General features: G+C 41.4%; 1 protein-coding gene across 1 annotated transcript in view; it reads left to right on the forward strand.

The window, feature by feature from the left end:
- Positions 1-25,099, forward strand: part of LOC144503088 (nuclear receptor subfamily 6 group A member 1) — a 387,078-nt gene that overhangs the window by 19,777 nt on the left and 342,202 nt on the right. The window lies entirely within an intron of this gene.

The following is a 25,099-nucleotide window of genomic DNA, read 5'->3' on the forward strand; positions in this document are numbered from 1 at the left end:
TTCTAAATACATAAGCAACTCTGGTTTTGGATGTTTGGATGCTTCTGGGGTTTTAAAAAAAAAACAATTTTACCTTGAATACAAATAACCTCTCTGACAATGATGCTGACCCGACACACCCAACGTTGCGTAAGGGAACTGATGTTTGCTGCGTGATGATGACATGGTGATGACATGTGCACCAATGAAGATGGATAGTGATAACGCACATGCAATGAAAACACAGCGAGGGCGTTGATGACGTGCAGCACATGTGATGGTGATGATGCAGAAGACAATGATGCAAAATAATGTTGAAGTGGAAATTGTGACTTAAATTGGGGAAAACTGACCTCAAATGAAAATGACATTAAAACAAAATAAATTAAAGCCGGGCAACTTAAAATGAGGACTTAGTATTTCTAAAAGTAGTGGGCAAATATGTTACACATCTTCAGTGAATTCTGACTACCATGTGTAATTTTGCTTGGGTTAGTGGTTTTCTGTCTCGATTTTTGTCAAGTTTCCAACACAACTTATTAAATTACAAATTCATGTCTGCAAATCTTACAATTTCCTAATCTAAGTACATGCTTGCATGTATGTATCAATTTGTTTCAGTTGTGGTTATTAAATGAAAGTAACATCTGACAATACATTAGAATAGAGTCCTGTTATGCATTATGAATGATTAATTGCTAATAATTAAAGATAAAAAATGACTGGATGCACCATATATGAAGTACATGTAGTTAGAAGTGTGTTAACAGTAATATGCCGATTTTTGTCCTTTATATAGATGCAAATGTCTTTTTGAGCCCCAAGAAAAATTAAGAGAATCTCAGTATTGATGTGCCACACCACATAAGGAACTTGCAACAAATATGAAGACGTTCTGAGACAGAATTCAATAGGCCATGAAAAAGGGCATGGGAACTGTGATGCACAGCTAAGCCGCATCTGTTGCTTTGGAGGCTCGTACAGCAGCACACTAACTTTGTGTTGCTTGCTATTTTGCATGATTGCTACATGCAGGCAATGCTAACTGTGCAGTTGAGTGGTTGTGTGCCCCGGGGGCCAAGTTTGTGTAAGGCTAACACCACTTAAAATAGAAAATGCTGGATAAACTCAGCAGTTCTGGTAGCATCTGTGGAGAGAGAAGTACAGTTGGTTTCAGGTCCATATGACCTTTCTACAAATGACTTAAAGTTGGCCTTCACCACTCCCCTGTGAGGGGAGAACATGTGCTGCCAAGACTCTGCTGCACAGAAATTTTGGTGGAAGAGGTCGAGAGGTTAGGTGGTGATCTATCACAAGAGGCCCTCCAGACAAGTTTGGGATGGCAAGGGAAACTTTATAGCCGTGGTGATCAATACCAGAGGTTGAGCCCTGTTGAAGTTCCTGTGGGGCACATTATCAAATCCAACACAAGAAGCTCGACACCATTCAGGGCAAAGCAGCCTGCATAATTGCTACCCCTCCCACAAGCATTCACTATTTCCATCATCGAACAGTGGCAGCCTTGTGTACCATTTACAAGATGCACTGCATGAACTCGCCAAGATTCCTTAGGCAGCATCTTCCAAACACATAACCACTACCATTCAGAAGGACAAGAACTGTAGATACTTGAGAACACCACCACTTGGAGGTTTCCTCCAAGTCATTGACCATTCTGACTTGAAAATATATCACTTTTTCTTCACTGTCGCTGGGTCAGAATCCTGGAGTTCCCTCCCTAAAAGCACTCTGGGTGTGCCTACACCTCGGGGATTTCGGTGGTTCAAGAAGGCAGTTCACCACCACCTACAAGGGCAACGAGGGATGGGCAATAACTGCTGGCCTAGTCAGCGACACTTGCATCCTGTAAAATTAATTTTAAAAAGTATCTTTTATCAACAGACTGATTTACTCAGATCAACCATGAAACAAAAAATTGTTTCACTGCATTAAAATATCAGTTATAACAATACACAGCTTACCTTTTGAAGAAACAGAAAAATATTTTTAATTCTAGTGATAAGCAAATGTGTTATAAACTTCTGCATGCAAATGCATCAGGTAACGAAGAAATAATGTGTCTTTAATATTGAAATACTCCCTTAGTTTGCTGGACTAAGACGATAGAAAATTGTGGTATCTTCGTTCTATTCCCCCTCTCATCTTTTTTGCCAACTGCAGAGGGCAAGAACTTTCACGTGGCTAGACAACAATGAAGAAGGAACACCATCACTTGATTTCATAATTCCAGCCATCACTCAGATAGTACTCTGCAATTAATTTAGAGCATAACACCGAGCCGGGGATCTGCATGTGGTGAGACATCAGTCCTGAGTGGCCTGCAGCCAGGCAGGGATCAAGGTCACACACGAGTTGCTCTGCACAGTTCTTTGATGAGGCAGACTACAGAAGAAGGCTGATAGTTATACAGAATTAAGTGCATTGCCAGGCTGGTGAGAAATCTTGCGTGCATTCTCAATGAATGCAGAAGTCCAGCAACAAGTTCATACTGGGCTGTGTGCAGAGCTTAGGAGTCTATACTTTCCACTGTGGAAGTGGTGGCCATATATTTTAGCATGCTTGTGAATCCAGCAATGTTGCAGTGTGTGATGTTTGATGTTTTGGCTGTCATTACACCATCATGAGTTTTCACCAGAAAAGGTTCAGTTAAATACAAAGTACTGGTGTAGTAGCTGGCTTGTGTGTTGTACTTTAAATGAAGTTAAATTTTGACATTGTAAATAGAATTCTTCATAATGTGGTTTCTCTGAGCAACATCTGACAGTAAAACTCTATTGCTCCAGTTTTGATTACCTTAAAATAACAAGTTTTAAAATTGATCTGTTGGGTTATTTTTGTAACTATAGAAGTTGCAATAATAATGCATTGTGTTCCACCCATGAGTCAATTTCATTTTGTCAATCATGACTTAAAAAAAGCAACAACATTTCTACAGGATTTGTAGATTGAGATCTGATTGAAAAGACAGCGTTTGTGTTAAAAGGTGACCCTTGAAACATGTAAGCACTTAATCTCCTTAATCACCTCTTCTGTCCATGTACCTGTTGTAAAGTTGTTTTCTTTGTGCCTGTCTCAGCCAAACATTTCAATTAACTTGTTGACAAAATACATCTATTATTTAGAAAACTTTTTTTAACCTAAATAACTTTGTTCTTTGAATCACAGATTACTTAAATTATTTCTCTAATCTGTGCATTGTTAGTTTTTCAATGATTTATTACATTTAGTCTGGTTTATGCTCATAATGCATCTTTTAAAAAACCCACTACCCCAACACAAACTGATAGTTTTGTTTTGTGTTTAGCCCGTAAGGACTGTGTGCAGATATCTCCGAAATTGCCAAAAGATGCAAGTTAATCAACTCCTGCTGTTCACGGGGGTCCATTTTGGCGAAGGGTGAAATAATGAATGTCGAACACAGTTTATAAAGGGATGAAATACTTATAATACCACCAAACAGTTGGAATAAGAATGAAAATTTCGCTTTCTTATAATTATCTTTTGTTATTATCAATAACATCAATTATAAAATGCCTGCTGAATCCACAGTTATACTAAGCTCTGATCCCATGTGTAGAAGCAATAAAAGTGGATTCATGGAGTGATCCTGGTCATGCTTCTAGTTGGATAGATCCAAACAAACTTGTATTTGTTTGGCTTCTATTGCCAATGCACTGTCCTTGAAATTGCGTGACATTTATTGTTCCTTTAAGATTCTGCAATGATTTTGGAGATTATGGTGATATGTACAAGAAGGACGGGTTGCATCACCTGTGCAAGAAGCATGGGTTGCATCTAAACTGGAAAGGCATAAATATTCTGGCTGGGAGGTTTGCTAGTGTCACACGGGAGGATTTAAACTAGTTTGGCAGGGGGGTGGGAACCAAAGCAAAGGTGAATTAACTGAAGGGGAACCAGAGAGTAGGGCCAGTGAGACTCCGAGAAAGAGCAGGCAGGGTGTGGTTGCTAACCAAAGAGGGTCTGGTGCACTGAAGTGCATTTGTTTCAATGCGAGAAGTATAACAGGTAAGGCAGAAGAACTTGGAGCTTGGATTCGTACTCGAAACCAAGATGTTGCTATTACAGAGACTTGGTTAAGGGAAGGATAGGATTGGCAGCTTAATGTTCAAGGATACAGATGTTTCAGGCGGGATAGAGGGGGAATGTAAAAGGGGTGGGGGAGTTGCACTACTGGTTAAGGAGAATATCACAGCTGTACTGCAGGAGGACACCTCGGAGGGCTCATACAGTAAGGCAATATGGGTAGAGCTCAGGAATAGGAAAGGTGTGGTCACAATGTTGGGGATTTACTATAGGCCGCCCAACAGCCAGCAAGAGATAGAGGAACAGATATGGAGGCAGATTTTGGCGAGGTGTAAAAGTAACAGGGTTGTTGTGGTGGGAGATTTTAACTTCCCCTATATTGACTGGGACTCACTTAGTGCTAGGGGCATGGATGTGGCAGAGTTTGTAAGCAGCATCCAGGAGGGCTTCTTGAAACAGTATGTAGATAGTCCAACTAGGGAAGGGACCATACTGGACCTGGTATTGGGGAATGAGCCCGGCCAGGTGGTTGACGTTTCAGTAGGAGAGCAGTTCGGGAACAGTAACCACAATTCAGTAAACCTTAAGGTACTGATGGATAAAGATAAGCGTAGTCCTCCAGTTAAGGTGCTAAACTGGGGGAAGGTTAATTACAACAATATTAGGCAGGAACTGATAAATGTAGATTGGGGGCAGATGTTTGAGGGCAAATCAACAACTGGCATGTGGGAGGCTTTCCAGTGTAAGTTGATAGGGATTCAGGACCGACACATTCCTGTAAGAATGAAGGATAAGTATGGCAAGGTTTGATAACAAGAGATCTTGTGAGCCTAGTCAAAGAGAAAAAGGGAGCATTGTCAAGGCTAGGAGGCTGAAAACACACGAAGCAAGTGTGGCATAGAAGAAAAGTGGAAAGAAACTTGAGCAAGAAGTAAGGAGGGCTAAAAGGGGTCACAAAAAATCATTGGCCAGCAGGATTAAGGAAAATCCCAAGGCTTTTTGTACATATATAAACAGCAAGAGAGTTGGCCCACTCGAGGACAGGGGAGAGAATCTATGCATGGAGCCAGAGGAAATGAGCGAGGTATTAAATGAATACTTTGCTTCAGTATTCACCAAAGAGAAGGACTTGGTGGATGATGAATCTGGGAAAGGGTGTATAGATAGTTTAAGTCATGTTGAGATCAAAAAGGAGGTGGTATTGAGGTTCTTGAGAAACATTAAGGTAGACAAGTCTCCAGGGCCTGATGGGATATACCCCAAAATACTGAGAGAGGCTAGGGAGGAAATTGCTGGGGCCTTGAGAGAAATCTTTGTATCCTCACTGGCTACAGGGGAGGTCCCAGAGGATTGGAGAATAGCCATTGTTGTTCCTTTGTCTAAGAAGGGTAGCAAGAATAATTCAGGTAATTACAGGCTGGAGAGCCTTACATCAGTGGTAGGGAAATTATTGGAGAGGATTCTTTGAGACAGGATTTACTCCCACTTGGAAATAGGTAGATGTATCAGCGAGAGGCAACATGGTTTTGTGAAGGGGAGGTCATGTCTCACTAACTTGATCGAGATTTTCGAGGAAGTGACGAAGATGATTGAGAGTAGGGCAGTGGACATTGTCTACATGGACTTCAGTCAAGGCCTCATGGCAGACTGGTGCAGAAGGTGAAGTCACATGGGATCAGAGGTGAGCTGACAACGTAGATTCAGATCTGGCTCTGTAATAGAAGACAGGTAGCAGTGGAAGGGTATGTTTCTGAATGGAGGGCTGTGACAAGTGGCGTTCCTAAGGGATCAGTGCTGGGACCTTTGCTGTTTGTAATATATATAAATGATTTGGAGGAAAATGTAACTGATTTGATTAGGAAGTTTGCGGATGACACAAAGGTTGGTGGATTTGCAGATAGCGATGAGGACCATCAGAGGATACAGCAGGATATAGATCGGTTGGAGGTTTGAGCGGAGAGATGGCAGATGGAGTTTAATCCGGACAAATATGAGGTAATGCATTTTGGAAGATCTAATACAGATAGGAAATATACAGTAAATGGCAGAACCCTGAAGAGTATTGATAGGCAGAGGGATCTGGGTGCACAGATACACAGGTCACTGAAAGTGGCAATGCAGGTGGAGAAGGTAATCAAGAAGGCATACGGCATGCTTGCCTTCATTGGCCGGGGCATTGAGTTTAAAAATTGGCAAGTCATGTTGCAGCTTTATAGAACCTTAGTTAGGCCGACTTGGAATATAGTGTTCAATTCTGGTTGCCACACTACCAGAAAGATGTGGAGGCTTTGGAGAGGGTACAGAAAAGATTTACCAGGATGTTGCCTGGTATGGAGGGCATTAGCTATGAGGAGAAGTTGGGGAAACTTGGTTTGTTCTCACTGGAACGATGGAGGTTGAGGGGTGACCTGATAGAAGTCTACAAGATTATGAGGGGCATGGACAGAGTGGATAGTCAGAAGCTTTCTCTCAGGTTGGAAGAGTCAATTACTAGGGGACATAGGTTTATTGTGCGAGGGGTAAGGTTTAAAGGAGATGTATAAGGCAGGTTTTTTTACAGAGGGTGGTGAGTGCCTGGAACTCGCTGCCGGGGGAGATAGTGGGAGCAGACACAATAGTGAGTTTTAAGGGGCGTCTGGACAAATACGTGAATGGGATGGGAATAGAGGGATATGGTCCCCGGAAGGGTAGGGGATTTTAGTTCAGTCAGGCAACATGGTCGGTGCAGGCATGGAGGGCCGAAGGACCTATTCCTGTGCTGTAATTTTCTTTGTAGTTATAACACTCAGAATGGGGCGGAGGAGAAAAAAATTCAATTATTGCTTCCTGATTTGCAGCTGAAAATTCAGGTGTTTGGCAGTTCGAAATTGAGGGAGCAACTTGGGTATCCTTCTAAACAGATGTAAGGGCATACAATACCTAGATATACAAATTGGAGTCCTATGACGATTGCTAGGCACCATTTCAGGTACAAATAGATGGGGAATGCTTTGACACTGCATATTCCTACCTAGTATTGAGTGACCTAATCAATGTTTTCTCTGAGCTGCATATGTGTGTGACTGTATAGCAATTCACAACGTACCATGGAGGGAATAAATAGGTTGTGTACAAGTAACACTCCCTCACAATTGTGCAATATGAAGAGTAGTGCAACAAACAGAAGTTGGAGAGAACACCAGACCGAACCAGTTGAGCTATAATTTTTGTGGACCCTGTAGAAGCACTTCTGGGACTATAAAAACATTCTGGCCTACTGCTGACCTATTCAGATTGTCCCTCAAGCTCCATGTCTTTACATTGATTGTATCTGGATTGTGAGAATGAGTGAACTTTAGATGGCGTGAACTGAAAATGGATACACAAATAGATACGTGTGGGTAAACAAGATTGCAATGGAGGAGAGGCACGAATGGCAGGAGTTAACTGTAATTTCAGGCATTTTATCGCTAAATTAATTTGGAGCTAAGGATGTAATATTTCTTGTTGTTCATCCCTGGCTACTTCCACTGAAACCAGTTATTCTTTCCTTGCCATATTCTTTCCTTGCCAAAAACAAAATGCTGAAGATGTACTGTAGGTCTTTGCATAACATCAACCTACTTTGTTTCATTTTAATATCATTAATGAAGTAGTGTCACGACAGCCATTTAATGTTGCCACAGACATCCTCTTCAATGACTCGTCTGTTCACAGGATCTTTTCCGCACTTATTCCCTGGTGCTCCCCAAGTCCCTCTCCCTGCTGGCTCCTGGCCTTGTTGACTGCCCCAGCCGCCCAAAAAAAACCTCTTGACCTCGTTATCTACTTCCTTTCCCATCTTGCCAGCAACTGCCCTTGCTGACTCTTTTCTTCCCCACCTCTACCTCAGTAGAGTAATGGTTTATAGATATGTTAATGAGACCATGATGATATTGATGATGTAACTGTGACATCAATAGTCTGATGACCAACAGGCTCCAGGAGAGCTAGGCCCAATCGTCTGTGTTCTGAATACCATGTTATTGCACTGAGGTCTTGGCAAATAATTCTTGATGAATTATTTGAAGTTAACCCATACTGACTATCTGAAGTTTGTCATAGGGAGGCAGAGCCTCATCAGGATATGGTAAGACCAGAAAGCATGGTATTAATTAAAGCTCGGCAATAACATTGAAACAGCCATGCTGGGGGCCACAATCTAGCAAACTATGGCCATAGATCGGTGGTGAATTGTTATGGATGATGAAAGAAGAAAATTGAATTCACAGTGAGAAAGATCAGACCTAAAAAATATTGCGGTGAGGGGACTGTGAGAGAGACACTGTTGATAGCTGCTGAGCAGTCACTACCCCTTCTACAGCCTTTCCAACACATCAAAGGCCCACAGCAAGCACAGTGATGGAAACTTTGGAAGAGAGAGTTCAAAAGATACCAAACGGCTGTGGGGTTAAAAAAGAGAGCTCAAACACCAGGTCTGTACACTTTTATATGCTGTGGGAACCATTAACTGATGTTGACTTCATGGCAAAACATCGAGGAAGCCTTGGCATCACATGACAAGGTTATGGAGGCCTTCTGAGAAATACTTCAACCCCAAAAAGAATTTGATTATAGAAAGAGTAAAATTTAATCAAAGAACCAAAGGCTAGAGGATTCCATTGTTCCCTTCATTAATGATTTGTATTGGTTGGAAAGTAATTTGCCATTACAGAGCCTTAAAATATGAATTGATTAGAGACCGTATTATAATCATCCTTAATGCATGGACCCCAGGTTGGGAATCCTGCCCACTGAAATGCCCACGGAAGAACCTGCCAAGATCATTGGAGGGACGAGGAAAACTCATCTACCTACATTCAAGTTTTCCCAATGTGGAACCAACAGACATCTCATAGTCATAGAGGTTTACAGCATGGAAACAGGCCCTTCAGCCCAACTTGTCCATGCCGCCCTTTTTTAAAAAAAAACCCTAAACTAATCCCAATTGCCCACAATTGGTCCCTATCCCTCTATACCCATCGTACCCATGTAACTATCTAAATGCTTTTTAAAAGATAAAATTGTACCCGCCTCTTCTACTACCTCTGGCAGCTTGTTCCAGACACTCACCACCCTCTGTGTGGAAAAAATTGCCCCTCTGGACACTTTTGTATCTCTCCCCTCTCACCTTAAACCTATGCCCTCTAGTTTTAGACTCCCCTACCTTTGGGAAAAGATATTGACTATCTACCTTGTCTATGCCCCTCATTATTTTATAGACCTCTATAAGGTCACCTCTCAGCCTCCTACGCTCCAGAGAAAAAAGTCCCAGTCTATTCAGCCTCTCCTTGTAACTCAATCCATCAAGTCCCCGTAGCATCCTAGTAAATCTTTTCTGCACTCTTTCTAGTTTAATAATATCCTTTCTATAATAGGGGGACCAGAATTGCACACAGTATTCCAAGTGTGGCCTTACCAATGTCTTGTACAACTTCAACAAGACGTCCCAACTCCTGTATTCAACGTTCTGACTGATGAAACCAAGCATGCCGAATGCCTCCTTCACCACTCTGTCCACCTGTGACTCCACTTTCAAGGAGCTATGAACATGTACCCCTTGATCTCTTTGTTCTGTAACTCTCCCCAACGCCCTACCATTAACTGAGTAAATCCTTCCCTAGTTCAATCTACCAAAATGCATCACCTCCCATTTGTCTAAATTAAACTCCATCTGCCATTCGTCAGCCCACTGGCCCAATTGATCAACTCCCGTTGCAATTGGAGATAACTTTCTTCACTGTCCACCTTGCCACCAATCTTGGTGTCATCTGCAAACTTACTACCATGCCCCCTATATTCTCATCCAAATTATTAATATAAATGACAAATAACAGTGGGCCCAGTACTGATCCCTGAGGCACACCGCTGGTCACAGGCCTCCAGTTTGAAAAACAACTCTCTACACCCACCCTCTGGCTTCTGTCAAGAAGCCAATTTTGTATCCATTTAGATACCTCACCCTGGATCCCGTGAGATTTAATTTTATGCAACAACCTACCATGCGGTACCTTGTCAAAGGCCTTGCTAAAGTCCATGTAGACAACATCAACTGCACTGCCCTCATCTACCTTCTTGGTTACCCCTTCAAAAAACTGTTAAATTTGTGAGACATGGTTTTCCACTCACAAAGCCATGCTGACTGTCCCTAATCAGTCCTTGCATCTCTAAATGCCTGTAGATCCTGTCTCTCAAAATACCTTCCAACAATTTACCCACCACAGATGTGAGGCTCACTGGCCTGTAGTTCCCAGGCTTTTCTGCGCAGTCCTTTTTAAACAAAGGCACAACATTTGCCACTCTCCAATCTTCAGGCACCTCACCCATGACTATCGATGATTCAAATATCTCGGCTAGGGGACCCGCAATTTCCTCCCTAGCCTCCCACAACATCTTGGGATACACTTCATCAGGTCCCGGGGATTTATCTACCTTGATGCGCTTTAAGACTTCCAGCACCTCCTTCTCTGTAATATGTACACTCCGCAAGACATCACTATTTATTTCCCCAAGTTCCCTAACATCCATGCTTTTCTCAACAGTAAATACTGATGGGAAGTATTCATTTAGGATCTCGCCCATCTCTTGTGGATCTGCACATAGATGACCTTGTTGATCCTTATGAGGCCCTACTCTTTCCCTTGTTACTCTTTTGCTCTTTGTGTATTTATAGAACATAGAACATAGAACAGTACAGCACAGAACAGGCCCTTCGGCCCACGATGTTGTGCTGAGCTTTATCTGAAACCAAGATCAAGCTATCCCACTCCCTATCATCCTGGTGTGCTCCATGTGCCTATCCAATAACCGCTTAAATGTTCCTAAAGTGTCTGACTCCACTATCACTGCAGGCTGTCCATTCCACATCCCAACCACTCTCTGCGTAAAGAACCTACCTCTGATATCCTTCCGATATCTCCCACCATGAACCCTATAGTTATGCCCCCTTGTAATAGCTCCATCCACCCGAGGAAATAGTCTTTGATCGTCTTTTGGGGAATTAACCTTAAGTTTTTAATTGCAGGCATTTCAACAGTTTAAAAATAGAACCACAAGAAGCGCTGACATAATTCATTTTGGCTATCATTGTTTTAAAGCACTTGCTATGTTTCTTTATTTGTAGAAGCTCTTTGGATTCTCCTTTGCCTTATCTGCCAAAACAATTTCGTGTCCCCTTTTTGCCCTCCTGATTTCTCTCTTAACTCTACTCCCACACCCCCTATACTCTTCAAGAGATTCACTTGATCCCAGCTGCCAATGCATGTCATGTGCCTCTTTCTTCTTGACCAGGGCCTCAATATCCTGAGTCATCCAGGGTTCCTGACTTCTGCCAGCCTTGCCCTTCACTTTAAGAGGAATGTGTTTACCCTGAATCCTGGTTAACACACTTTTGAAAGCATGCCACTTACCAGACATCCCTTTGCCTTCCCACAGACTCCCCCAATCAACTTTTGAAAGTTCCTGCCTGATACCATCAAAATTGGCCTTGCCCCAATTTAGAATTTTAACTTTTGTGACAGACCTATCATTCTCCATAGCTATCTTAAAAACTAATAGAATTATGGTCACTGGTCCCAAAGTGATCCCTCACTAACACTTCTGTCACCTGCCCTTCCTTATTTCCCAAGAGGAGGTCAAGTTTTGCCCCCTCTCTAGTCGGGCCATCCACATACTGAATGAGAAATTCCTCCTGAATACACTCAACAAATTTCTCTCCATCCAACCCTATGGCTGTCCCAGTCAATGTTGGGAAAATTAAAATCTCCGACTATTACCACTCTATATTTTTCTTGGAGCTATCTGTAATCTCCTTACATGTTTGCTCCTCAATTTCCCGCTGACTATTTGGGGGCCTATAGTACAACCCTATCAAAGTGATTTCCCCCTTCTTATTTCTCAGTTCTACCCATATAGCCTCAGTTGCCGAACCCGCGGATATATCCCCCCTCAGTACAGCTGTGATGCTTTCCCTAATCAAAAGTGCAACTCCCCCTCCTCTCTCACCTCCTGTTCTATCTTTCCTATAGCATCTGTACCCTGGAACATTAAGCTGCTTCCTGTCCCTCCCTTAGCCATGTTTCAGTAATTGCTATAATATCCCAGTCCCATGTACCCATCAATGCCCTGAATTCATCTGCCTTGTCGCCTAGGGTGTCACGGTAGCACAGTGGTTAGCACTGCTGCTTCACAGCTCCACGGACCTGGGTTCGAATCCCAGCTCGGGTCGCTGTCTGTGTGGAGTTTGCACATTCTCCCTGTGTCTGCGTGGGTTTCCTCCGGGTGCTCCGGTTTCCTCCCACAGTCCAAAGATATGCGGGCTAGGTTGATTGGCCATTCTAAATTGCCCCTTAGTGTCCCGGGATGCATAGGTTAGAGGGGTTAGTGGGTAAATATGTAGGGATATGTGGATAGGGCCTGGGTGGGATTGTGGTTGGTGCAGACTCGATGGGCCGAATGGCCTCTTTCTGCACTGTAGGATTCTATCTATCTATGATTGTCCATCAGGCCTCTTGCATTGAAATAAATGCAATTTAATCTGGACTTCCCTTGCTCTGTGTCTTGCTTTTGCCTGATCTGTCTGGTACTCGGATTACTGACACTGCCTTTACTAATTAATGTGCTCTCTTTAACTTCTGTGCTGTCCTCAAACTTCTCTTCTGTCTCCCTACTGCTTTGGATCCCACCCCCCTTGCCAAACTAGTTTAAACCCTCCCAAGTGGCTCTAGCAAATCTCCCCACAAGGATGTTAGTCCCCCTCCAGTTCAACTGTAACCCATCCTTCTTGAACAGATCAGCCCTTCCCCAGTGAATCTCTGTGAACATTGCCCAGTAAGAAGTCTCACAACACCAGGTTAAAGTCCAACAGGTTTATTTGGTAGCAAATACCATAAGCTTTCGGAGCACAGCTCCTTCGTCAGATGGAGTGGATATCTGTTCTCCAACAGTGTACAGACACAGACATTGCCCAGCAGGGGGAACTGAATGCTTTCTCGGTGATGAGGCTGGTCATTTCAAACAGTTTTGTAAATCAAAAACTGCATGTAGGGGGGAAAAAAATTATAACATGTTCCCAGCCATTTTGAGGCCTGACTTCCTATGAGAGGTCAAAGAAGCTGATGAACAACTCTGGTCTGTGGAATTGAAAGTCCAAGGCTACAGAACAGAATTTAAATTCAACATCAATGCAGGAGTCTGTCTTTCCAGGCACATTAGACTGGCTTTAACACGGGCTTAAAAAAATCAAAATCAAACCATCTGTGACAAAGCCACAAGGGTCTGGAGTCTCAGATCTCCAATTAAAGGGTCAATTCACCACCACCTTTGGGCATGAAGAAAAATAAGTACATGAAATCCTTTAAACTTTACAGAAACAGTCAATTTCTCTGTTCAGCAGATCAGCGTGTTTAAGACTATATCTTGTATATACCAAAAACTTGGTGAGCTTTCAGTGGAGGACAATAATATAATATAATCACGGATTTTCCAAAATTCCTTAGAGAATCAACAGATTTCAATGCGGCAACAACATTTGAGGTTCACTCATTTATGCAGTGAGTCATTCTTTATTGCAAAGTACCTTCCACTCGATCACAGGAGGAGATTGCAGACCTCTTGCGTATTTCGCAGATTGGCTAGAGGCAAGGAAATCGAATGCGCTGTAATCATTCGTGAGAGGCGCTTTTAAGACCTTTGAGTCAATGAGGTTGACAGCATGGAAACAGGCCCTTCGGCCCAACTTGTCCATGCCGCCCAGTTTTTACCAATTGCCCATGTTTGGTCCATATCCCACTATACCAATCTTACCCATGTAACTGTCTAAATGCTTTTTAAAAGACAGAATTGTACCCGCCTCCACCACTACCTCTGACAACTGCTTCCAGACACACACTCAACCCTCTGTGTGGAAAAAATTGCCCCTCTGGACCCTTTTGATATTTTCCTGACAAAGTTCATGAGAAGTAAGCTGTTTGCAAAATTAGCTGATCTGTTGGAAGGCACGGTCCTGGATCTCATTGCGCTCTAACTTCACTGCCGATGCAGGTGAAATTTCTTGTCTTTTTAAGGAGTCTGTTGGAAGAGCTGAAATTGTCTATTTGTCGCACTGCACCCACCAATGAAATACATTGCAAACCGCTGACTGACGGGGCTATCCAGAGAGAAAAAAATGCTTGATTCATAATTGGATTAAATTACTGGGAAATGCAGAGTTCACTTGTTTTTGTGAAAGTAAGCTGCAGTCCGCACTTCAGTCTCATCAGCAAGTCATGCATACATTGGCATAGACTACTGCTGAAGTGTCCTATGCAGGAATTTTGGCTCGATCCAGGTCTGGGAGTTTATTCCATCGTTGAAGATCATGTAACCTGACCTCCTTATGGCGACACCGTCATTCCATTGCCTGCAGTGGAGAATCCTCACACTGAAACAAGTGCAGAAATGTGACCACTACCTACAGGGGAATGCAAGTCATACCCCAAGAGTAGTAGGGAAGTAGTATTCTCCATATCCTGCAATGTCTTCAGGATGTTTGTCAATCTTCTCATTTTCCAGATATATTCAAATCTCAGTTATTGAATACTTCTTTTGTCATCCATACAGCAGTGAATGATACAGCTGTGAAGTTCTTTGTTGAATTTGAAAATGTTTAATTTTCTTAGGTCTTTCCTCAATGTGCAAAGAGGGAGCATAAGATTCCAGAGAAAATGTTAATTTGTCCTCTTATTCAAGAAGGTGTGATTGTCCATGTCCTGGAAATTTTCTCTCTTGAATTAGTCTTTCATTGAATGGGTTTCACAACCCTTGCAGTCAAGTTGCCGTAGAGATTGCAGCCTAGTTACCAGCAGTTTTAGGAAGCCACTAACCCACACCACCAATGTATTTGTCTTCCAGATAAAAAATGTGCGACCACATATGTTCTTCAAGAGAGCCAAGAACACTGTTGGACTTTGAAGACTTGGGTGACTGTGATTTTGAAGGGGAGGTGTGAAGAAGGGGGTAGAAGGATAGGAGTTAGATCAAAACTGTAAACAGTACAGGAGGTATACAGGCAATGGAAAATGTAAGTAGTTTAACAAAATAGTGTAACAGTTTGAGATTATACTTTGGAGGGGAGGTGGAATCATGGGTTAATGAATGTGTTCATGAGACCATGATGATTTTGGTGATGTAATTGTGACATCAATAGTCAGATGATTGGGAGTTTCAAGAGAGCAAAGTGCAGAATAATGTGTCCTGAATATCATGGTGCTTCCCTGAGATCCTGTATATAATTCTTAATAAATTGTTCGAAGTTAAACTATACCTCACCTATCTCAAGTTGTAATAGGGAAGCAAGGCCTCAACAAAGTACAGTATGAGCAGAAAGCATTGTGTTAGTAAAACATCATTGAAACTCAGCAAATACATTGAACCCCCCTGACTCGCAGCTTTGCCAATTCCCTCCCGGTCTCCAATCTTACCTTGGTCTTTGGGGTCTGTTTTTCAATTACTTCTGTTTCCACTCCTGACTTCATTTCTGAAAGTCCTGATTTCCATCTAGTGGCAGAAGTCAATTAGTGCAGGTAATTAGGACTTCAGCTGCTAAACTTCTGCCATTAGATGGAGGCTGGTCAATCTAATAGTATTATGTACTGAGGTGAGTATTGTACAGTACTGTGTTTTTCAATTGTATATTTATAAATTTTATAGAAAGGCACAGACACTCAAAGATTGGTACAGCACAGCAAGATAATTCTCAAACAAGTACAAGTAGGAAGAGAGCAAAAAAAAATTACCAACACTGTTGGTTTGGATTATTCACTGCATCCAGCGCCTCCCACCACACAAGTAACAAAGTGATATATCTAAGGATGAGGGATAATAGGATACAGCGACAATTGGCTCAGCAGTGCACTACCTAGCTCGCAGGAGAATGGCGACAGAACCACAGGACTCATGGAAAAACCTGCAGGAGCACACTAGACAATGCGGGACCCAGAACTTTTAATATATGGGTCCCAAACTTTATGGAATGTATCCGATTTAACTCAAAGTAAACAAGTCAAAAATTTCATTGGTAGATATTTGAGAATGATTTTGTGTCAATTCTGAATTGAAGGAGATGGGCGGCACGGTAGCACAGTGGTTAGCACTGCTGCTTCACAGCTCCAGGGACCTGGGTTCGATTCCCGGCTTGGGTCACTGTCTGTGTGGAGTTTGCACATTCTCCTCGTGTCTGCGTGGGTTTCCTCCCGGTGCTCCGGTTTCCTCCCACAGTCCAAAGATGTGCGGGTTAGGTTGATTGGCCATGCTAAAATTGCCCCTTAGTGCCCTGAGATGCGTAGGTTAGAGGGATTAGCGGGTAAATGTGTAGGGATATGGGGGTAGGGCCTGGGTGGGATTGTGGTCAGTGCAGACTCGATGGGCCAGATGGCCTCTTTCTGCACTGTAGGGTTTCTATGATTCTATGAGATGAGCAAAGGATATTCTTCCATGCTGCGAATGTTAGGATATTGTACAGCCTTTTCCCATTCGCATTTCTGATCTTATCTGGGAGACCTAATATCAGATACAAGGGATTGAACTCCCAGGCGTATCAGAGATCCTCTCAAGTTCTTTAAGAACATTAAACCTTAATCTTGACATTAAATCTTGACATTAATCTTGACATTAATCTTAACATTAAACCAATAGGCTTAACCCCCAACTTAATCTTGATACAAGACCAAAAACAATGCAGGTAATCCCCCACATCTACCTTGCACTTCTGGCACACTGAGGATACGGCGGGGTCAAACCTGTGCCGCAAGCTTGGAGTAATATGTAGACGGTTCAATATCTTAAACTGGATTTCTTTTGTTCCACTACAAACTGAAATTTTATTAGCACACCCAAATATCACCCCATGTCTCCTGAGCAATATTTACTGCAAGGTCTCTCTCCCAAGACTGCAGCGTGTCCAATGTATTATCATCAGATTTAGAGAATAGAGTATTGTAAAATTTACTAATTAAATGCCTCCGCTCCATAGATAGCAGGATTTTTGTCCCACTGGGGAGATCTTAGCATCAAAAAGAAGAGTTGTCTTCAAGTTGCCAGTATCTAAAAAAGGAATGTTTTGTAATATCAAACTGTTGACACAGCTGATCAAAGGACAACAGGGCAGTGCTGTCAAACACCTTCCAGATATCAAAACTATGATCCATAAGACTTGGCAGCAAATCTGGGTTACCCTGAAATGGAGAAAGAGCAGAAGTTAAATTAGATCTCCTCTCTAACTCTCAGACCATCCTCCAAACCTTTAGAGTGTTAAAAATAGGAGTATGACACTTGTCTAACACCGCCTTAGGATTCCTTAGAAATAAGGAAATAAGACTCACCTGAAGAAGGAGCAGCGCTCCGAAAGCTCGTGATTCCAAATAAATCTGTTGGACTTTAACCTGGTGTTGTGAGACTTCTTACTGTGCTCACCCCAGTCCAACGCTGGCCACATCTTGGAAATAAGTGACTGAAAGGAGTGCAAGAACTGATCAGCTTCAACATGAAACCATGACCCATTCACATATGAATCTAAGATGGGAAGCTAACTGGTGTATTGGACATCCCTAGCCCTCCTCTAAGCTGCAGTTTGGCCAATTTTAAACAAGGCTGCTTCTTTCTTCGAACAGAATAACTAAATAACGCATAAATTTCTCTAATGATGAGTGGGCAACAGGATATATAACACTTGCAGAGGATAAAGTAGCCTAGGCAACACATTCATCTTAATCAAGACAATACTACCCAACCAGGAAATCAGTAAAGATGACCAACGATGTAAGTTCCACTTAATAGAGGCCAATAATGGAGGAAGGGTTATCTTATATAACTGCTGAAAACCAGGGATAATACGAATGCTCAGATAAGTAAACCACAATGGGATCATCCAAAGGGAAAACAAGGAAGAGGAGGGAGTCTACCCCTTAGCCTCTGATTTCACGAAATTAACCACAGCCCGAAAAAGACCAAATCTAGCCACCACATCTATAATAGCAGGAACTGAGACACTCGGCTCAAAGATGAATAGCAACACATCACCTTGTGCGGCCTATCTCCACAGGACAACCCATTAGTCTGGGGGTCATATGTAATAGCCTCAGCCAAAAGTTCAGTAGACAAAGCAAACAAAAGGAGAGATGGGACATCTCTGTCTGGTCCCCCTCTGAATGCCAAAATTCTCCAACCTCCAACCATTTGTAAGGATTGCTGCCATTGACAGCACTTCTCAGGGAGCACTTGAATCCATTTCACAAACTCCCCTCCTAACCCAGACTTACACAACGTATAGAACAAATAATTTCATTCTACCCTTTCAAAGGCTTTTTCGGCATCCAGGGAGATCATTAACTTATGCAACGCATGCTTTCGGAAGACTTGGATAATATTCATCAATCTAGCATTATTGCATGAGCTCCGACCTATATTAAATCCAGTCTGATCTCCCTGGACAATCACAGGAAGGATCTTCAAGTGCATTGCCTGAGATTTAGATAACACTTTTTCAAATTAACATTCAATAAAGAAATGGGACTGTAAGAAGTGCATTCCTCAGGATTATTGCCTGATATCAGGATTAAGGAAATATTCGCCTCATGGAGCGACTGTGGTAGCAAACCTATCTCAAATGAATGATTATACATAACAAATAATGGATCGAAAAACAAGTCTTTAAATTCCTTGTAGAATTCACATTCAAGACTATCAGGCCCAGCCTGAAGCTCCTTTAGGGCAGAGATTGGAGCATTCAAATCTGTTCTCAGATCCTCTGACACAAAGGGAAGCTCGAAGAGAAGAAATCCTCCACAAGTGCTGGAGTATTCTCAGTTTGTTCCACTGATACAAATTGGCGTCAAGGCTTTTAAAAGCCTAGTTAATATCTTCTGTCCTAATACTCCTATTTTCCTTGGAGTCTGTCACCGAAGCTATCGTCATAGAGTTCGATTCCTTCCTGATAGGAGAAGTCAAATACTTGGTTTATTCCCATAATCACACAACTTTTGCTTAGCAAACCTCAAACTCCTCTCTGCATGCTGCACCAACAAGAGTCCTATACTGTTCTAAATACACCGATTTCCTTCAGCTTCACATGACACACATTCCTACTGTGCTCCCCAACTCAGCTATCTGGACTTACAACTGAAACTGCTGCTCATCAATCAACGTCTCTTTCTAGCCAGGAATGAGATGACCAAACTTCAAGCAAAAGCCTTGCAGGTCTCCCTCAGAATAGAGGGGCTCACATCTGAAAGAAAATCAACCAAATATGGTCTTGAGAAGTACGGGATGTTTTAATGATGCATCAAACCTCTAGGACCTGGGCTGAGGGTGGGTCCCCTTGAGAAAAAATTATTTTTTAAAAACTGGAGCACGGTCAAGAGATCACAATGCTACCTCTAGTACAAGAGGCAACTGACTGCAGGAACACCTTTGGTACAAAAAAATAGTCAATTCTGATGTGGCACAAATGAGGAAACTTCTTATCCTTGGGATTCAGAGTTCACCACACATCCATAACCTCTTCACAAGCCGCGGCTAGTGCCCTAGCTTGCTGTGTAAGAGTTTCACGTAACGGAATTTATAATTTAGTGGGTTAAGATGGCAATTAAAATTACCACCAATAAATTAATAATCAGAGGACAATTCAGCAAAGTCCATAACGACCTTGGTGACAAAGTCCGGGGAATAATTAGGGGTAATCATAGACATTAATTATCAACACATTCTCCCCATATATCAGTCCTTTGACAACTATGTACCTACCCTGTTCTGTCTGTCCTGCAGCTTTCCAAACTAAAAGGCAGATTTTTATTAACCAACGTTGCTACCCCTGGACCACTAGTCGAGAAAGAAGCAAAAAATACCTCTCTAGCTTGAGTGCTCCCAGTCATCCAGATGAGTTTCTTGCAGTAGAGCTATTATCAACTTTCAACTTCTTAAGAAAAGACAAGATCTTTTTAATAGGGTGATGAATTCCCTGCACATACCAGGAGCAAATCTTTATAGAAGCTACTGCCATTGCTTATTCAACTGCAAAAAATGCAGGATATTAGCACCGGTAAAATGGCAGTTAAAACGTCAAGGATTTTTGCACCACACTTGGTCGTGCACCAAAGGAAGCTTTCCCCATTCCCAGTTATAGTGAAGATGCCAACGATGCAATGCAACATCTCCTCTTAGGATATATAGTCTGTTGAGCTTCTGACGTTTGAGCTTATAATGTGTTATGCTTGCTAGCAGCTACATACATTCGTAATCAGGGACCCATTCTCTGCAAACAAAAGGAATATATTCAAGCTTGAACCTTTTTTGAATTACACGAGAGCTTGAATCTATAGTTCTCTATTGCTTTCACCATGGCAATATCTCAGTCAACCAGAGTCGATTAGCAACCAATATCTTGTTTGTATCAATAGCAAATTTGGCTACAATGCATTTGATCCCTTTATCTTGCATGATATATCTTTAAAGAGTTCTAATAAATTTAAGTATTGCTGAAAAGGGAAATATGTTGCCAAAGTTTTTATCTTGCACTCATCAGGACAAATGCAAGAATTTCAAACAATGATAACAGTTGATACTGCAGGAACAAAGGGTGCAAGACTAACATGTCTCCCCAACACTCAGCCCCGTCATGACCCCACCAGAACCAGCCCCCGACCAGCCAAATCCCATTCATTTACATTTTTGTTTCCTTGATCTGTCATTTTCACTGGGCCTTTTAAACCAATGACCAGTGCAGTAAAAAAGGGTGTGTGGCCTTTTGGAGTTCACTGGTGTTGTACTTTGCTGTGGCCTATTGCTGTCGGTCCCAGGCAACTTCAGCCAGCTGAGGTTTCGGCAAAGTTTTCCAGAATAAGTATGGGCACTTTAATTTCTTGTAATCCATGACTTTATACTGCTTGATGGAAGATATGGCCCACTATCTTAGGAGGGCACATGTCTATTTTTTTTTCATTCCTCTACATTTTTGAGAACTTGTTGAAGTTACTGACCAGGATTTTGTGGGAAATCGAAGGTACAGATCTGCTCCCATTTTTGTCATGCATCCTTTGTCACTCTTGGTTTGAGTTAAAAGAGAACTAATGAAATTGAACAAAAGTTTGAGATGAAAAAAATATGATGCATTCTTTTAAAACTAGTTTTTTAATGTGCTAGTTTAATTTTTGTTACTTTATTCTGCTTTTTCTTGGAGATTCCTTTTATTCCCATTTAGCTATTATAACCCTTTACACTTCCTGTCAAGTTAGGGATCCTCTTTGGCAGCGATTATCACTGAAATTGCACTATTGAAGTACTGCACTTTTCTGAAAAACTGACCTATAAATAATTCTAAAAAGTTCTATAAGATGCAAAGAAACATTGTACCAAATACACTGCAGTCCATATTATTTTTTAAAAATTAAAGCGTATTGCAAAGATTTCTAATTGTTTTATTTTTGAATCATTTAGATTCCATGATATAGCTAACTATCTTTCTAGAAAGTCAGAATAAATCTAGTATTTGTCCATCTTATTGAATATGGGGTGGCATGAAATGTTTTAAAGAAGGCCAAGATGAACTTCAAATAATCATTATTGATTATTAAATGTCCTATGCATTTCAATTTAAATTTCTGAGAATTTAAAAAATATCCTAAAAGCAGATGGATTTTGAAAAGTCAAAACAGATGTTGATGGAACATTGCAGAGAGTAACTTCCATAATTTTAAACTGGTGAACTTCAGAATATTAAATAAATAGTATAACAATTTCACGAAAACAATTTCCAGCAAGCAGATCTTATTTAAAGTATTTAAACTTTGCATGTCACTTATAAAAAGCGATGCATCCTCCATAAAATCCATAAGCCACTGTGTATATTTTGAGTACTGCTTATTCTGTTAGATTGGATGTTTCCAATGAACAATTTAAATCTTTAATATTACCTAATAATGTGAAAGCACTTGTTTGCACAAGTAATTGAAGGGACCGTGCATTCAGAATTTTGAAACCACGTGACAGTCTGTTCAAGGTACTGAAATTCATTGTGTGACAAAAGGTTAAGTAATTCTCTTTAATGAAAATATAATGGAGGATATGAAGCAACAACATAAGGACATGGCAATGTTTGAATGTACGTTTAAGCTGGGAGAATGAGATTTGAGCAGCTGTAAATTCAGTTTACGTCTTAAAAGAGATGGGCTAGCGTCACCCTACAGGAGGTGGTGTGATTTGCAAATGGTGTAAAGCCGAGTAGATTTCCCTTGACACTATTGAATAGTTCTGAAACAGCAAGACTTCTTGCTGAGGCATAGTCACTCTGTAACAATTGAAATCAGCGAATGTGGAACAGAAGTTATTCAAAAAAAAATTAAGTTGTGTGCATGTGATTATAGAAGAACAGCAGTGCTTTTGCATCTGCATGAAGGTTTTCCATAGGGAGTCTATTGAAATGATGCTAAGTATTCTTTTATTTAAGAGACTGTAAAAATGTGTGCTGTTTTGGTGCTGTCAGGTTAAATAAATGCCCATTCAGATGTAAGAATGACCAGACTTCTGATTTTATTTTTAAGGTCAAGCAGGATTCTTGTGATACAATGTAAAGAAAGATGATATGGAAAGTTCTTTTGAAAAAAAAATTACAAAAATTAAAGCATATATCAAAACCTTATTCAAAATAAAATTCTACAATCATCAGAGTTTGGTGTGAAATGTGTATTATATTTCTGTTTGATGTTCTGAATTTTAAAATTCAAGAAATTCTAAAGAATCACTAACTTAAGAGTCAAACAAAAATATGCAAGTAATTAATGAGCATAAAAAGATGTCAAACATTAGTGACTATTTTTAATCTTAAATAACCCTGACACAGAAGCTTCCTTAAACAACATTTCCAGGAAATTAACTCAGTTAGTAGTTGACAATTTTTAAAATCAAAACAAAATTTACCTTTTCTTATGTGAAGAAACCACTTTAGAAACTATTACTCAAAGTTTCTATTAAAATTGATCATTCACACGAAGTAGTCTGTATTAGGCAACTGCTGGAACTGGGCCTCTTCGCAAGTAGAATTATGGTGGGTTGTCATACACATTTGCCTAGTGAGACATGGTTTGGTATTATATAGGTTTCAGGGTCAACCTCATTTCATTCTATTGGTTACTTGGATCAGCATTTCTGATTAGGATTGAGGCACAGCTGTACAACCATCAACGATGTGATGGCTAAGGACATTTCCACTCCATCTGACGAAGGAGCAGCGCTCCGAAAGCTTATGGTATTTGCTACCAAATAAACCTGTTGGACTTTAACCTGGTGTTGTGAGACTTCTTACTGTAAGGCAGTCAGTGCATAGCTATTCAGTGACTGATCAGGTTTAATAAGCTTGTCAAGGCAGGCAACGTATGAAATTTTCCTAAGTATTTTAACCGATTGGTATCCTCCCCTCGCATTGTATTACAGAATTTGAATTGCTTTCCATTATTGTCCTTTACATCTTTCGCCTTCATCCGTAAGTATTCTTTTACCTTGTCATGTATAGTAAAAACCTGGCAAATTGCTTGGCCCGAGCATTGCCAACCCTATGGCTGTCTGGTCCCACCTTAACCCCCACCTTCCATTGTTGGTGTTAGGTGCATTGGTGGGCATGCAGGACAGCAATTTGTCACTGTCAAGGAGCATGGAGGAGTCCATCTCTAAGTTGGCTGGGGAAACACAGAGATTCCTCTCGCTATGGCATCTGTTCCATCTCTCTGTGCTGCTGTAAGTGCAGAGGCACTGCACTTTCAGCCTCCATATCTGTTCCTGCCTTTTGTGGACAATAGATGCTCTATCCTTCCTGCAGCAGCAGGATGCAACAACACTCCTTGCCAAATCCATGAACTCACCACAACACCTCCACAAACACTTCAGAACACTGTCAGAGACTTGAAATAGCAGAAATTATTAAAAGTTACCTTGTCTACTAGTTGGCTCTTTAAGTAAAGTTAGTGCATGGCCCCTCTTGCAGTTGAATGCTTGATCTTTGGTAAGTGACAAGCAAATTTGTCCAATGGACTTTCGTAGTCCAAACTTGGAAGTTGGATGTCACATCAGCTGGCTGGGCTGAGTGATGTCAGGATAACACCACTTCAGCTCTTCTAGCACATTCGGGAATTAATCAGCATGTGCTGCACTGGAAGCAGCTGGCATCACAACATGCATGCCAGAAGGGCATTCAGCTTCTGGCACCATATCGAATAGTACTTTGAATCCAAATCATATCCAGTGCACCCGTATTTATGTTTGTAGGTCGGGAGTATAGGAGGTGGATGGATGCAATTCTCTTGCGGTGCAATTCAGATGATAAATCTGGAATATTGTTTAAAAAAATATATGCAAGGATAGCTCAATGGAATGGAGTTTCAAACAGGTAAAAAAATAGTTTTCGGACTAATGTTGAAATGTTCCTCGTGCAAGGGGATCAATGTGTGCAGTGAGCTTCCAGTCCAAAAGAAAAAGCAAAAATTCATGCTGCAATGGGGTGACTTAATGTTTTTTTTGCACAGGTGAAATAAGATGAGCCAAATTACCTCCTTTAACAGCAATTGGCTTTTGTGATTTTGTGAAAAGGTAGTTATAAAAATCTTTGCCTCCCAAAACCTGAGATAAGCTGCTGAAGTACCTGGTTTACTAAAGATACTTGCATTTGCAAGTTATGGAGTTAGGTCCTCAAATGACGGTGATGAAAATGATGAACCGGTTTATTTGGTGGCTAGATTTTTGGATTTTTTTCAGATTAGAATTTTATCTATGCTTCTGTGGCACAGTGGTTAGCACTGCTGCCTATCAGCGCCAGGGACCTGGGTTCGATTCCTGGCTTGGGTCACTGTGTGGAGTTTGCATATTCTCCCTGTGTCTGCGTGGGTTTCCTCGGGTGCTTCAGTTTCCTCCCACAATCCAAAGATGTGCAGGTTAGGTGGATTGGCAATGCTAAATTGCCCATTAGTATATGGGGAATTAGCAGGGTAAATACGTGAGATTACGGTGATAGGGCCTGGGT

Source organism: Mustelus asterias, chromosome 13 (genome assembly GCF_964213995.1).
Source record: "Mustelus asterias chromosome 13, sMusAst1.hap1.1, whole genome shotgun sequence".
Taxonomy (NCBI): domain Eukaryota; kingdom Metazoa; phylum Chordata; class Chondrichthyes; order Carcharhiniformes; family Triakidae; genus Mustelus; species Mustelus asterias.